This window comes from Bombina bombina, chromosome 7 (genome assembly GCF_027579735.1).
Source record: "Bombina bombina isolate aBomBom1 chromosome 7, aBomBom1.pri, whole genome shotgun sequence".
In the NCBI taxonomy this organism is placed as follows: Eukaryota; Metazoa; Chordata; class Amphibia; order Anura; family Bombinatoridae; genus Bombina; species Bombina bombina.
The window spans coordinates 434,243,957-434,259,770 of NC_069505.1; positions in this window are offsets into that span (position 1 = coordinate 434,243,957).

The window sequence follows — 15,814 nt, forward strand, 5'->3', positions numbered from 1 at the left end:
GTTCAATATTAAGGATTTCTCCAGTTATGGCTCCTTGTTTGGCTAATGAATCCGCAAGATCATTGCCTTCCTTATCTGGGCCTAGAACCCTGGAATGACCCTTGGCCTTTTTCCAGTGTATGGTTAAATCATTAGATACCACCAGATTATCGATCTCGCAGAACAACTTGCCATGCTTGACTGGTTTGTTATTGCTTTTTTGCATGCCATTCCTTTTCCAAGTTGGCAGGTATTCAAAAAAACTGTCACACACATAATTTGAGTCAGTTATGATCGCAAATTCATGAATACCATGTTCAATAGCCATTTCAATGGTTTTGATAACAGCAGTGAGTTCTGCAACTTAATGTCAAACAAGGAACCCCTAAGGGAACCCAGAGCGGGGTGCGCTTAGTGAACCAAACAATCAAATTAGTGCACAAACCATATGGTTCCTGTGGGATCGGGCAGTGAGTTCAAAACAATTGGAATGAAAGGTGCAGGCGGCAAAGCTCCTCTGGTCCTCGGAGTGAAGGTTTCTGAAAATTATAAGTGAAAAAGAGGGCGCCACATAGCGTGATACTGTTGTTGTAAAATCAGAAGGCAGAATATTCAAAAAGGCTTACCAAATGGCTCTGCACCGTTCTATGACCGGTGCTATCAGGCAGACTAACACTCTCAGTGGTTAGCACACTGGGTGCACTCAGCTGAACTGCAGACAGGTGGATCTCAGTGTTGCTTGATTGCAGTAAACCAAACGTCTGTATAGACCATGTATTGCAGACTGCAGTGGATTTTAAAATCAAAACCCTTTTCAGGTTAGATCAATAAAAATGTAAGACAACTTCCATATGATAGAATTAAAATCTTTAATCCATATAAGAATTGCTACGCATTTCTAGACCAATGTCTGGTCTTTTCCTCAGGCATAAAAACAATGGAACTGTGGAACTCCATTGTTTTTATGCCTGAGGAAAAGACCAGACATTGGTCTAGAAACGCGTAGCAATTCTTATATGGATTAAAGATTTTAATTCTATCATATGGAAGTTGTCTTACATTTTTATTGATCTAACCTGAAAAGGGTTTTGATTTTAAAATCCACTGCAGTCTGCAATACATGGTCTATACAGACGTTTGGTTTACTGCAATCAAGCAACACTGAGATCCACCTGTCTGCAGTTCAGCTGAGGCCACCCAGTGTGCTAACCACTGAGAGTGTTAGTCTGCCTGATAGCACCGATCATAGAATGGTGCAGAGCCATTTGGTAAGCCTTTTTGAATATTCTGCCTTCTGATTTTACAACAACAGTATCACGCTATGTGGCACCCTCTTTTTCACTTATAGTTCTGCAACTTGACTGGATCTTGGTCCAATGTTGAAACCTATAGATATATTTGGGAATCCATTTGCCCAAGTTATACCAATGCCAGTGACTAATCTGCACTCATTATCAATAGTGGCATGGTAAGAACAACCATCAACATACCCCCAAGGTAATGTTTGACAATTGTCCTCATTGTACATTTTATATGGGGAAAGCAATTGTTCCTCCAGGAAATCATCTTCTGATAATTCTTCCCCAGGATCTCTAGCAGTACAGTCGTGGAGCTCAGCAAGCCCCTGTGTGACTGGATTCTTTTTATTCTGCTTGTAGCGAATTTCTAAATGCCAGCCTTGTAAGGAAAGAGTCCACGCTGTTATGTGGCTATTAGACAAATTCCCATCTCTTATTCTCTCACTTTGCAAATATAGCAAAGGCTGGTGGGCCATTTCTACAATAATTTTCTCACCCTGTATATTGCTGCGGAAATTTTGTAGAGCCCATACAGTAGATAAGAGGGCTTTTTCGCAATCGCTAAATTTTATTTCTACTGGGGATAGAGTTTTGCTCGCATAAACAATGGCTTTGCTTCAATTATCATTCTTTTGGTATAAAACAGCACTCATGCTTATATCCATGTAACCTGTTTCTAAGAAGAAAGGTTTACCACCTTCAGGGTATGATAAGCAAGGTGCTTGAGTGAGTTTTCTCTTCAGCTCTCTGATGGCTGTTTCTTGTTTCTTGAGTCTCACTCCAGTGCCATTTCACATCCTTCTTTAGAAGAAGTAGTAGTGGTTTTGCTAATTCTGCATAATTATCAATGAATTTGCGAGAATAATTTGTCATACCCAGGAAGGATCTCAATTCCTTTAAGTTAGTTGGGTTTTTAGAATTTACTATAGTTTCCACCTTTTTCTTCTGAGGATTTAGTCCTTCAGAAGTAACTTCATGTCCCAAGAAGTTTACATGAGTGCGGCACCATTGAGCTTTTTGTAGGGATAATTTGACACCTGCCCTTTTAAGTTGGCTGAGGATGTGTTTAAGCTCTGCGATGTGTTTTTCAAAGTCTGTGCTTTTGATTAAAATATCATCAACAAAAGATAAGGTCCCCCTTTCCAGTGTATCAGGCATAGCCTTATGCATGAATACAGCAAATTCATGTCCAGAATTTATGTATCCAAAAGGAAGTCTCTGAAATGCATATTGGACCTTTTGGAATGAGAATGCCAGCTTATACTGGTCCTCCTCATGAACCTTTATGGTCCAATATTACTGTGCACAATCAATGGCAGTGAATATTTTGGATCCATGCATCTGTGCAAGGCACTGGTCAATGTATGGTACAGGCCAGCCAGACATGTACACTCATTTGTTTAGCTGTCTTAAGTCAGCACTCAAACACCATTGTCCATTGGGCTTAAGAACACCTAGAATAGGATTATTATAAGAGCTGTGCACCTGTCTGATAATACCTCTTTCTTCCAAGTTCCTTATGATTTCTGCAAGAGAATCATATGAGGCTAAAGGAAGTCTGTATTGTTTAACAAAGACAGGTGGTGCATCGGGATCTGTTTGTATTCTTGCAATGTGCAAGTCTGTAGTACCACAGTCATAAGAATCCCTAGCAAAAATATCCTTGTACTCCAACAGGAGTTCTCGCAGCAGTTGGCGTTCATCCTCGCTGGAACAGTCATTAGCTAAGGATATTTGCTCTTCGACTATTTGCTGAAATCCTGGAAAGATTTCAGGCTGTCCTATCTCATAGGCGTCTTCCAATCTAGAGGTGAGATCCCCTTGATTATAATTTACATTGCCCCCATGACTCTGAGAATTGGGGTAATCTTGCTGTTTGATCGGCTGATCAAATACTAGAGAGGCTTCTTCAATTTTACAGATGCCTTCCTCTGAGCTGAAGGGATAAATAGACTGAATATTAAATAGACCCTCTGGCATAGATGCAAAGGATTGTTCTATTAATTGTTCTTCAGTTAAGTATCCTTCAGGTATTAGCCCAATTACATTATTTTGGAATCCAAAAGTGTAATAACTTGATTCCAGCGCATATTCTATGGTGGTTCCCTTAGATAAGGTTATATCCTGTGGGGTCATGTTATGCACAATAATATGTATTGGAGTAGTTCCAATATTCACCAAAGGAGTGTGGGCCATTGTAACACCCAGATGTTGTATTCTATGGGAGAGGCAAATTAGTGTTTCAGAAGTTTTTAATTTCTGACCTCTCTTTACCTGTAATGGTAAAAGAAATTTATCAGCCCCGGCAGGAATTATAACATCGCTAGACACCTGCATATTCACAGCATATGGCAATTGCTGGTTTGATTTCAGGGCTGCATTTTCATCCTGAAATACTTCAGGGTCCCCCTTTAACCTGCTCCAGAGGCAAGAGTTAATCAAATCTATTTGTATGGCATATCTATGTAAGATATCATTGCCAATGTATATTTGATTATGGGGAGTGTTTAAAACTAAAAACAGGTGCTTCACTGACTTATTACCTATAGAGACAGATAATAAGCACTTAGCTGTGATGTTATAGCTTTCAAACCTGCTATCCAGGTTGTGGACACCGTGGTCTTGGGGAGAAAGATATTTAATCACTTTAGGTTCAGCTATCTGTGCTAACAAACCTTCGCTTATATAGCTAGCTTCCTGTTTTAAGTTTAATTTAGCATATTTGGTTTTACCAAGGTCATGCATTTGTATAGGGATAAATAGATCCTCTTTAACTCTCTCAATCCCTGTGAGGTATTGAGCGTGGCCTCCCCCCTTAGGGATTTTATGATCCCCCTTGTGGAGAGATATGGTTAATACATCGCCATCTAAGGAAATATTCGCTATCTTTTCAGGCGAAATTTTAAAAGTATTAGTATCAGAGCCACTTAAAGGAGTCTGATCATCTATCTGTTCCTGAAATGAATCTCCACAGCATCTGGTTTCTCTTCCACTATGTGACAGTTATGTCGGGGGCGAGATATACCAGATTTTTCATAATTGATAGGCCTTTTAACTTGTGACCAAATTACATTATTTATGCAATCAATTATGGTACTAAATCGCTTCAAGAGATCACTACCAATAATTAAACGATCAGTAGGCAAATCCACTATAATGACAGGGTGTCTTATGACCCTGTTCCCCAATTTAAATTTTAACCAGGCAATACCGTAAACTTTTAGGGAGTCACCCCCAACTCCTATTAGAGAACCATCAAATTATTTTATTTTAGGTTTGTGGGGTATTAGCTCATTTAGCTGTGTGTAGTACCTGTGGGATAAAATAGTTGCCTGAGATCCAGTATCAATTAATCCCTTGATAGGGTTGGAGACTGAATCTTTCAGCTCAGCTAATACATAATATCTCCCTGCAGTTTCTACCATTTCACACATAAAATTTGCGTTATCATACATCTGTGGGCTTCGCCACATGTTACCTGAATCCGCCATTTTTTCCGATGCAGAAGAAACTTCATACCTACCAGTCTCCTTTATGACAGGGTCGGCTGGATTCTTGTGTGCTGCAAAGCAAGAGATTTGTTAATTTTTCCCGGATGAGGTTGCTTGTCTTTACAGCTAAATCGTCCGTTTCCAGTCTGTGGGGAGAGAACATGATTAGTACCATTTTTGATATTTATTATTACATTTTGCATATCTCTCCCCTCCCTTTCAGGTAATACTGCAGTATTTATGACTGTGCCTGTGGTCCACTGCTGACCACTGGCTGTACCCCTAAAAAAGTATTGCTCGGTTGCTGAGCCGTAGAAGGTTGACTCATATTAGCGAATTGTTCGCTCAACCGATTTAACTGGGTAAACAGCATATCTACCTAATTGTACAAGTTACCTCTACTCCTGGGTCTATCTCTTGGTGCCCCATAATAGTGATTCCTAAACCCACTTTGGTTATAGTCTCTCTGCGCCTCAGCCTGTGTAGGGGAAGGGGCAGAGTTAAACCTCTGTGGAGATGGCCTGTTTTGACTGGCCACCTCCGCATAGGTTTTCTTTTTAGACTCCAAATTGAGGGGGCTAGGTGACACCCTAGTTTCTGCTACAATTTTGGGGTTTGATTCCTTTTTAACCCCCTGCTCACTGGACTGCTGAATAGAGTATAATGTTGTACTCTCTTTGATCAGCCATTCCAATGAGCAGTCCTCATCAAAATCTCTAGCTAAGTTAATTTTGATGGGTGTAGGCAGTGCTTCAAAAAATAAATTTACAAATTCTGAACAATCAAATCTGGGATTATCTTCAGCCATACTGTACGCATTTTTCAATTCAGAAAGGAATTCGATGGGACATTGATTCGCACTACATTTTAAACCATATGCCGTTATTTTTGCGGCAATTTTAGTGTGATGTTGCCTGAATTCTTTTCTGCATTGTCGTTTTATTTCACCCCAGGAATGAATGTTCATATCCTTTAGTGAGGTAAAGAATTTGTGATGTTTATTGTCAAATACCCAGGGCAGCCATTCAATTTTTAATTTCTCACTTGTTACATTCATTATAGCTAATGCATTTTCAAAAGCCTCTAAGTGATCAATTACAGATTTTGTTCCCTTATTGGAGAATATAGATACTGCACCCTGTATGAAAGTAACTATTTTATGGGAATCATATACCTTATTAGACTTATTTTGGGATTCTCTATTAGCGTTTCCCTCACCCTCACCAGCTGAGTTACAGCAGCTCTCTGGATTTACATCATGAGGTGATTGTCTATTTGGGAAATCTATTTCTGACCCATTAGGGGTCATTTGTCTATACTCTTCCATATATTTTTGTACCTCGTCCCTGACGCGTTCTCTAAGGGAGGTAGCATTATCTGTATTATTCTCACTGTTCATATAGGGGTTTTCATTATGGCGATATGACCTTTTTAAATCACTTAGTTCTCTCTGGCTTTGCGCAAGCTGTTTATTTAATTCTTGTATCTGTGCGAGTAAGTCTATGTTATGCATATCTAAGGCGGTCAGGTTTTGGGCAAATTCATCCATTTTATTTTTGGCTATTTTTAAATCCTCTTCACGTCTGCATGAGGAATGAATACTACTTTCTAGCTCCTGTATCTGCAATTGTTTGTCTATGACACAAAGCGACATTTCGTCAATAATGCATATCAAAGGGGCCAAGATTTTAGTATTAGTTCGTCTCGCTTTTTGAGAGTCTTGCATTGATTAATCATTAATAATTCTTGGAAAAATTCATTTTTTTCTTTCCACATATTATTATTAACGGTAATATTTTTAGCCCTAATTTCAAGCATATCCATAAAATCATTTAATTCACCCGCAATATTAAACTTCTCTTTAATGTGAGTTATGATATCTTTCTTAAGGACCTGACCTTTAGTAAAGGGTATTGTGATGGGACCATTTTCAATACTACTGGCTACAGACATTATTATATTGGCTTAGTATTTAGTAAAATTAAAACGCTAATACATTTTTTACCAATAAAAAGAGAGAATTTTTTTTATATTTAAAAAAAAATGAATATTAATTTTGAAACATGAAAAAATTAATATTTTTATTAATTTTGAAATATGAAAAAAATTAATATTTTTATGAATTTTGAAATATTAAATATTAATATTTTTGATGAATCTTGAAATATGAAAAATTAATATTTTTGATTAATTTTGAAATATGAAAAATTAATATTTTTATAAATTTTTCAAAAATTAATCTTTAACAATATTTCAAAATATCAATATCAATCTCGAAATATGAACATCAATATTTCAATCTTCAAAAAAAAAACTTTTTTATTTTCAAAATATTAATTTCGAAATATGAAATTTTTTCTCTTTTTTATAATAATTTCTATTTACTACAAATATATGATATCAATATGATAAATATTAATAAATCTCAGCAAACGCCTCCATACAATATGTCAGTATATTCATAAGAATCTTTAGTAGCGCTATCAAAATAATATATCAGTCTATCTCAGGGTTACAATACAATGTATTAAATAAATATCCTTTAAAAATATCAACCCTCAATCAATATGCATCTACTAGAAACCATTAAATTAATATAAATATCTGAATTATTTTATTTAGTTAATATCTATGAGCATATTGGAATATATTTGTAATACCAGGACATGAAACAATATTATACACGTTTTCAAAGCTATTAAGATATGCTATACTTCTTACAAAGTTCATAAAAAGTTTACCTTTAAAACCAGTCTTACTTACAATAGCCTTTCATTCAATTAACACAGTGAGACTAAAGTATAAACCACTAAAACATTCAGATTGGTATAATTCTAACAGTGCTTATATGAACAAGATCAATATATGTAAGCAGCTATTTAGATGCAATTTATTCTAATACAATTCTAATTAGGATACTAAAAATACATATATTCTTACTTTGAACAATTGCTTTAAATGAATTTCTTAGCATACAAAAGATAAACTTGATCCCACACAGGGCTATGAATATAAGCAAAAATACAGACTGTTCTCTTCAAATCTATTTATTATAACTTGACTATGTTCTGACCAATAATCTTTTACATATATATATATATATATATATATATATCAGTGACGTGAGGTGACGTCAGAGGCTGGTGAGGCAGTGGCTAGGATACGTCTTCATTCTTTAGATATCCTTTGTTGAAGAAATAGCAATGCACATGGGTGAGCTAATCACATGAGGTATCTATGTGCAGCCACTAATCAGCAGCTACTGATTTTCAACAAAGGATATCAAAATAATGAAGAAAATTAGATATTAGATGTAAATTGGAAAGTTATTTAAAATTGCATATGGGTTTCATGTCCCTTTAAATGGTGTCTTGGAAAACTGGTCAACTTAGTAAACATCTGATTTTAGTCTAAAAGGATTGTAACAGAAACTCTTGCCAGATAACACAATGCTTGCTCTGATTATGAGATCTAGAAATCCATGCCCATTAAAATATGTTTAAAACATACTTTTTACTTTAGACAGAAACACAGAAAAGCACTCAGGGGGAGAGGGAGAGAGATACGGGGGGATAGAGACACAGATGGTTAGAGCAAAAGAGAGAGAGACACAATCACACACAGAGGGTTAGAGAGAGAGAGAGAGAAAGAGAGACACACAATCACACACAGAGGGTTAGAGAGAGAGAGAGAGAGAGAGAGAGACACAATCACACACAGAGGGTTAGAGAGAGAGAAAGAGAGAGAGAGACACAATCACACACAGAGGGTTAGAGAGAGAAACACAATCACACACAGAGGGTTAGAGAGAGAGAGAGAAAGAGAGATACAATCACACACAGAGGGTTAGAGAGACACATAAGGGATGAGAGAGTTAGAGGGGGAGGAAGAGAGACAGAGACAGAAAGAGACCATGGGGGAGAACAACACATAAGGAGAGAGATGGATAGATAGAGAGAGACACACACACACACACACAAGGGGGTGGAAGAGGGACTACTGCATTTTTAAGTAATAAAACAGCAGAGCTACAGAGAGTTCATAAAGTGAGACTATAAATTAGTGTGAAGTACAGAGGGAAGCTGCTAAGTTAGTGGGTGTAAATTTTGAGTAAACAAAATACAAAAACAATCCTTAAACTGCTGTAAAAGAGTAAAAAAAAACACTAAACCACATTCATTAAATTATCATTTTCACTAACAGAATCCCTTTCAGTAAAATCTTACTTTAATAAGATGTGGTTAAAACACTGCTCTCTTTGCCTCTCTTCCTGCTCTGTAAGGATTCAGGAAGTGACAGTGGAACATTCCACTGCACTTAGAGGGGAAGACCAGAACTCTCTTTTTCACTTTAGCAAAGCTAGCAGGTTCACAGGACAGCAACAAAATATATGAAAGTTGTTTTTTTTCGTTTTTGTTTTGTTTTATATGATTTAACATCCAGCCCCAACCCTAAGTTCCACTTACTAATGCCTCTCACTGGATTGGTTCAGCCCACATAGGACTGCCTCAAAAAAGCAGTTAATGGGCCATGCAATGATCTTAACCACTTTCATACAGAAGTGGCGCAGCATGTTGTGTAATGGTGGGCAGACCTGCTTGTGCCTCTCCATTGCACAACATGTAGCTGTGGAAAAAAAATGCTGGGGGAACAAAATTACAATTTTTTTTTAAAGCCAATAAAAATATATATATTTTAGCCCATATGAGAGGTGAAGCACTGCCTCACCTGCCTCTAGTGACTGCACATCACTGATATATATATATATAATTTACCAGATGATATTCAGCTTCAAGACTTGTCCCACCTCATATAAAATAAGTGTAATTGCAATGGATAAGGAGAAGTATGGCCCACTTTGTTTTATAGTTTGACTGTTTCCCACACAACAATTTCAGTCCATTACAAAATCAGCAGTCAGTCCTTTCCCCTATCCTGCATACAACTTATATTCTTAATCATAGATGTGGAATATGGACGGTCCTTCGAAACCTTGTCCCTGCTATTGGGTATCTGGAATATCTAATCGGATTGGCCCTTAACAGAGCTGAACATGTTCACCATAGAAACGCATCTTTTGAACAGGTAATTCCCTTAACTGTCCTACTGGATTCTGGCCACTCGGGGGCAGTAGACATACAGCACAGCAATACATTTAACCACATTTTTAAAACAATTCAGTATTTCTATGAAATGGTTATTCATTTGATCATAACTTCCTGCATTAATCACTCACAATATTAATTATAGATTGTGTAGCATCATTTCAATTTTCTGATCGTTTAGATATGAAATATCATGTGCCTTTAGCATTATACTATATTTAAGCAAATTAATACTGCTAACTATTCAAGATTGATAATATTTAAATCCTGACATTTTATTCATGTAGATACAGCATGCTTCACATTTTACAATTTCTGTATATATGAATTGATGCCTGCAATAGAAAGGGAAATAACTGTTAGAAGTGATTCAAGCATTCATATGTCTATTTGCAATATTGTTAATGTAGTTATTAGTGATGTCGCTAACATAAAAATTTGGGTTCGCGAACGGCGAACGCGAACTTCCGCAAATGTTTGTGAACCGGCGAACCGGGCGAACCGCCATAGACTTCAATAGGCAGGCAAATTTTAAAACCCACAGGGACTCTGTCTGTCCACAATAGTGATGGAAAAGTTGTTTCAAGGGGACTAACACCTGGACTGTGGCATTCCGGAGGGGGATCCATGGCAAAACTCCCATGGAAAATTTCATAGTTGATGCAGAGTCTGGTTTTAATCCATAAAGGGCATAAATCACCTAACATTTCTAAATTGTTTGGAATAACGTGCTTTAAAACATCAGGTATGATGTTGTATCGATCAGGTAGTGTAAGGGTTACGCCCGCTTCACAGTGCGCAGTGTAGGTGATATACCTGAGCTGACCATGCTTTGCAGACCAGGTATCAGTGGTCAGATGGACCCTTGCCCCAACACTGTGTGCCAGACATGCCATTATAGCAGAATTATATGGCTTTGGCGTTGCTTTTTGGTAATTAGAAGGCTGCTAAATTGCACTGCGCACCACACGTGTTTTATGCCCAGCAGTGAAGGGGTTAATTAGGGAGTATGTAGGGAGCTTGTAGAGTTAATTTTAGCTTAAGTGTAGTGTAGTAGACAACCCAAAGTATTGATCTAGGCCAATTTTGGTATATTTAATGCCACCATTTCACCGCCAAATGCGATCAAATAAAAAAAAATTGTTCACTTTTTCACAAACTTTAGGTTTCTTACAGAAATTATTTACAAACAACGTATGCAATTATGGCATAAATGGTTGTAAATGCTTCTCTGGGATCCCCTTTGTTCAGAAATAGCAGACTTATATGGCTTTGGCGTTGCTTTTTGGTAATTAGAAGGCTGCTAAATGCCACTGCGCACCACACGTGTTTTATGCCCAGCAGTGAAGGGGTTAATTAGGGAGCATGTAGGCAGCTTGTAGAGTTAATTTTAGCTTAAGTGTAGTGTAGTAGACAACCCAAAGTATTGATCTAGGCCAATTTTGGTATATTTAATGCCACCATTTCACCGCCAAATGCGATCAAGTAAAAAAAAAATGTTCACTTTTTCACAAACTTTAGGTTTCTCACAGAAATTATTTACAAACAACTTATGCAATTATGGCATAAATGGTTGTAAATGCTTCTCTGTGATCCCCTTTGTTCAGAAATAGCAGACTTATATGGCTTTGGCGTTCCTTTTTGGTAATTAGAAGGCTGCTAAATGCCACTGCGCACCACACATGTTTTATGCCCAGCAGTGAAGGGGTTAATTAGGGAGCATGTAGGCAGCTTGTAGAGTTAATTTTAGCTTAAGTGTAGTGTAGTAGACAACCCAAAGTATTGATCTAGGCCCATTTTGGTATATTTCATGCCACCATTTCACCGCCAAATACGATCAAATTTAAAAAAACTTAAATTTTTTCACAATTTTAGGTTTCTCACTGAAATTATTTACAAACAGCTTGTGCAATTATGGCACAAATGGTTGTAAATGCTTCTCTGGGATCCCCTTGGTTCAGAAATAGCAGACATATATGACTTTGGCGTTGCTTTCTGGTAATTAGAAGGCCGCTAAATGCTGCTGCGCATCACACGTGTGTTATGGCTAGCAGTGAAGGGGTTAATTAGGTAGTTTGTAGGGAGCTTGCAGGGTTAATTTTAGCTTTAGTGTAGAGATCAGCCTCCCATCTGACACATCAGACCCCCTGATCCCTCCAAAACAGCTCCCTTCCCTCCCCCACCCCACAATTGTCCCCGCCATCTTAAGTACTGGCAGAAAGTCTGCCAGTATTAAAATAAAAGGTTTTTAAATGTTTTAATTTTTTTTAGCATATTTACATATTCTGTGGTGTAGCATCCCCCCTTAGCCCCCAACCTCCCTGATCCCCCCCAAAACAGCTCTCTAACCCTCCCCATCTGCCTTATTGGTGGCCATCTTGGGTACTGGCAGCTGTCTGTTATTATTTCACAGTCAAAAAAGTGTTGTTGTTTTAAATGTACACTACTGTTACACCAGATATGAGTGGTGGCACTGGGAAAGTGGGCACAGTATACGCTGTGAGCCTGACACACACGCTGGCAGGCAGGCAACTGCAATTAGATTACACAGGAAAAAAAAAAAAGCAGACTGATGTTCTAGCCCTAAAAAGGGCTTTTTGGGCTGCTGTCCTTACAGCAGAGATCAGATGAGTCCTTCAGGACTGTAGTGGACACTGAATACACTAGCCTAGCTATCGATTTCCCTATCAAATCAGCAGCAGCTACACTGTCCCTCCTCTCACTAAGAATGCAGCTTCCGAATGAATCTAAAATGGATGCTGTCCAGGAGGTGGGAGGGTCTGGGAGGGAGGGTCTGCTGCTGATTGGCTGGAATGTGTCTTCTGACTGTGAGGTACAGGGTCAAAGTTTACTCAATGATGAGGAATAGGGGGCGGACCGAACATTGCATATGTTCGCCGTCTGCAGCGAACGCGAACATGCTATGTTCACAGGGAACTATTCGCCGGCGAACTACTCGCGACATCACTAGTAGTTATTATTCAATATAGCAATTATTTATTTAATATAGTATGTTGTCTGAATATATGTACATGTATATATATACACACATGTATTAATTTCTATGCTGTTTTTTAACAATGGGTTCATTGTAATTTCCATTTAATCTATTACAGATTTGAATTTATTTATTCATATATCTATTTACTGCAACAAATCTTCATTTATTATAATATGTTTCAGTTCCATATATATACATATATGGGTTATTTGAATTATTTCAAACACACATGTTGGTATTGGCATTATTTCTTTTTCAAAATGTATTTAATTTTACTTATGCTGTCTTTTAACAATGGTTCCCAAGAGTATAATTTAAAACATGTTTCTGCCAAGTTTTTATTGCCCCACTTACATAGCATGGGGTCAATTTGCATCTGAAATGTACAGGGTTAGAGTTCTCACAAAAACATGTCGATTGAACTAGACTTCTAGGCAACGTAGGAGATTTGATCACATATTTTCAGGCAGTAACACATATGGTCCCTTGCAATGGCTGTTAAAGTTAAACAAACCAAATGTTTATTATTCTCACTTGGATGCCCTTTTAACTTTTGCATACTGAATGTGGGAGGATGGGACAGGAGTCTCAAGTAAATTTTCTGAATGAATTAATAATTTGCTACTAGCCAGCCAAACATATGAAAAAATTATATGTATATATTTATTAATCTTTATATATACCTTGACAGCACCTGTCTGTGTATGTAGGATATCTTTGTCAACCACGGATGCTATACTGCGCACAACCTTGGTCAATTTTGTCAGTCTCACTAACAGTCTCCCAGTTTTATTTCCGTGTCTGTAATACCTTGCATGGGTTGTTTGCAAGTCTTTGGCAGCGGACCGCGCTAGCATAGTGTCCCTCTGAGTCTCTATGTCTTTATATTTTCCCCTGCGCTCCTCTGTGGGTTGCCTCAAGTATTTATTCCTAGCGTTGATTAATTGTCTTAGGGCAAGTTCTTCTCTGAGCTTCTTATTTTTCCTCCCTGCAATAACATAAGTGGTGATGACCCCTCTGAGTACCACCTTTCCTGTTTCCCAGTATAGAAGGGGATCTACCTCTTATTGTTGGTTTATAAACTTATATGCTAACCATTCTCCCACTAAATGTTTCTTAAAATTAACATCCTGATACAGATATTTAGGGAAGGACCAGTGATTTGGGCGATTATGAGTTCTCTTTAGTAGTGCCTGAAGCACTATAGGAGCATGGTCTGATATGGTAGGGGCATTAATACTAGCTTTGGTAACTTTTGGGCTCAGGCTGTCTGATATAAGGAACAGATCTATGCGAGACATGGTATTTTTTGCAGGGGTAACACAGGTGTAGCCCCTAGCCTCTGGGTTCCTGTCACTCTAGATGTCTACCAGGGAAAGTGCCTTTCTAAACGTTTGTAGTATCAGGGATTCCCATCTTGCATTAGGAAGTGGCTTCTGATTACGGGTCTGTACCAAGGGTTTTTTTTAATCTATCGGGTGTTTGTGGAGCTATATTAAAATATCCTCCTAGTATTATTGGTATGTCCGGCATACCTAGTACTTGTGTTGACAGTGCTCCAGAATTCTGCTTTGTGTTTGTGAGGACCATACACTCCCCCCAATAGTATAGGGTCGCCCTCTATCTCTAATGTTGTTAATAGGAATCATCCTTCTGGGTCAGTAACTGTGTTTAGGAGTTTATAGTGTAGATTTTTCCTAAAAAGGATGGCCACCGCTTTTGAGGTGGGTTTACTGTAGTATGGCTATGTCCGCCCGTCTTGCTTTCAACTGCTTGAGTATTGATTTCCTTTTAATGGGCCACGTTACTCCCCCCACATTCCAGGACAGGATTCTTAATATCATGGTAAGGACTATGCCATCCCCCCTGAAGTGTTACAGTGTATTGTGGGATGTGGCTGTAGTAAGGCTAGTAGAATGTATCTAAGGAAACTGTGGTGGACTTACATGTGGTACGGCACCCTGGGGCTTCGTGCAACTGGAAATTTATAAGTTTCACACTCGTCACATGGTGCAGGTTAAACTTAATCAAAGTAACACTCTGTAATACAATGCAATAGTTGGAGGAAACCTGTCTCAAAACAGATAGCAAGGATCAAGTAAACAGTAAATGCAATGAAAGATACAACAATGCAAAACAGAGCAACCTAACAACTCTAAAATTTGTTAGAAATGCAAGAGAAAATTAGCCCCCCCCCCGCCCCCCCCCACTCTTAAAGGATATTAAAGGCCTAGCTTACTACCTTTTTGTAACTAAATCTCTTTAGGTCCTCAGTCATTCGATGATTTCCTTGTTTCAAACCAGGGATTTCTTGTTTCCTCATGTTTCAGAGTTTTTATTCATCAGTTTGGTGCTTCCTCGATAAGGACTTCTCTTCTTTTATCTCTCCCAAGGTTTGGTCCATGCAGGTACCTCTGGAGCTGCTTTGTGGATTCAAATATTTTAGGTCCTTGCGAGGTCTATAGCTTGAGACGGGCAGGATACATTAGAAATGCTTTCTGCCCATCTCCCAAAGCTCCTTGCAGTAGGGCGTGAATTCTCTGCACCTTTTGGCCACTTCAGCTGAATAATCTTGGAAGAGGGAGATTCACTGGACATCATATTGTAACTCCGATATTTGCCTGTAAGCCTTAAGGATGCTTGTCTTTTCTTGGAAGTTGAGATATTTAATCATAACTTGTCTGGGCATCGCTGGCTTTTCCTGTCTGGGTATGGGCAGGCCTACCCTGTGGGCTCTATTGGTTACATACGGGAGTTGGCTTTGTGGTATTTTCAGCAGAGTTGGTAAGAGAGTCTCCAAAAAACTTAGTAGATCTGAATTGGGCACTGTCTTTGGTATGCCCACCACCCGTATGTTATTTCTCTTGGACCTATTCTCTAGGTCATCCATCTTCTCTTGCAGGAGTTTGTTCTGTCGTGGCAGCTGTGTGATACTGAAGG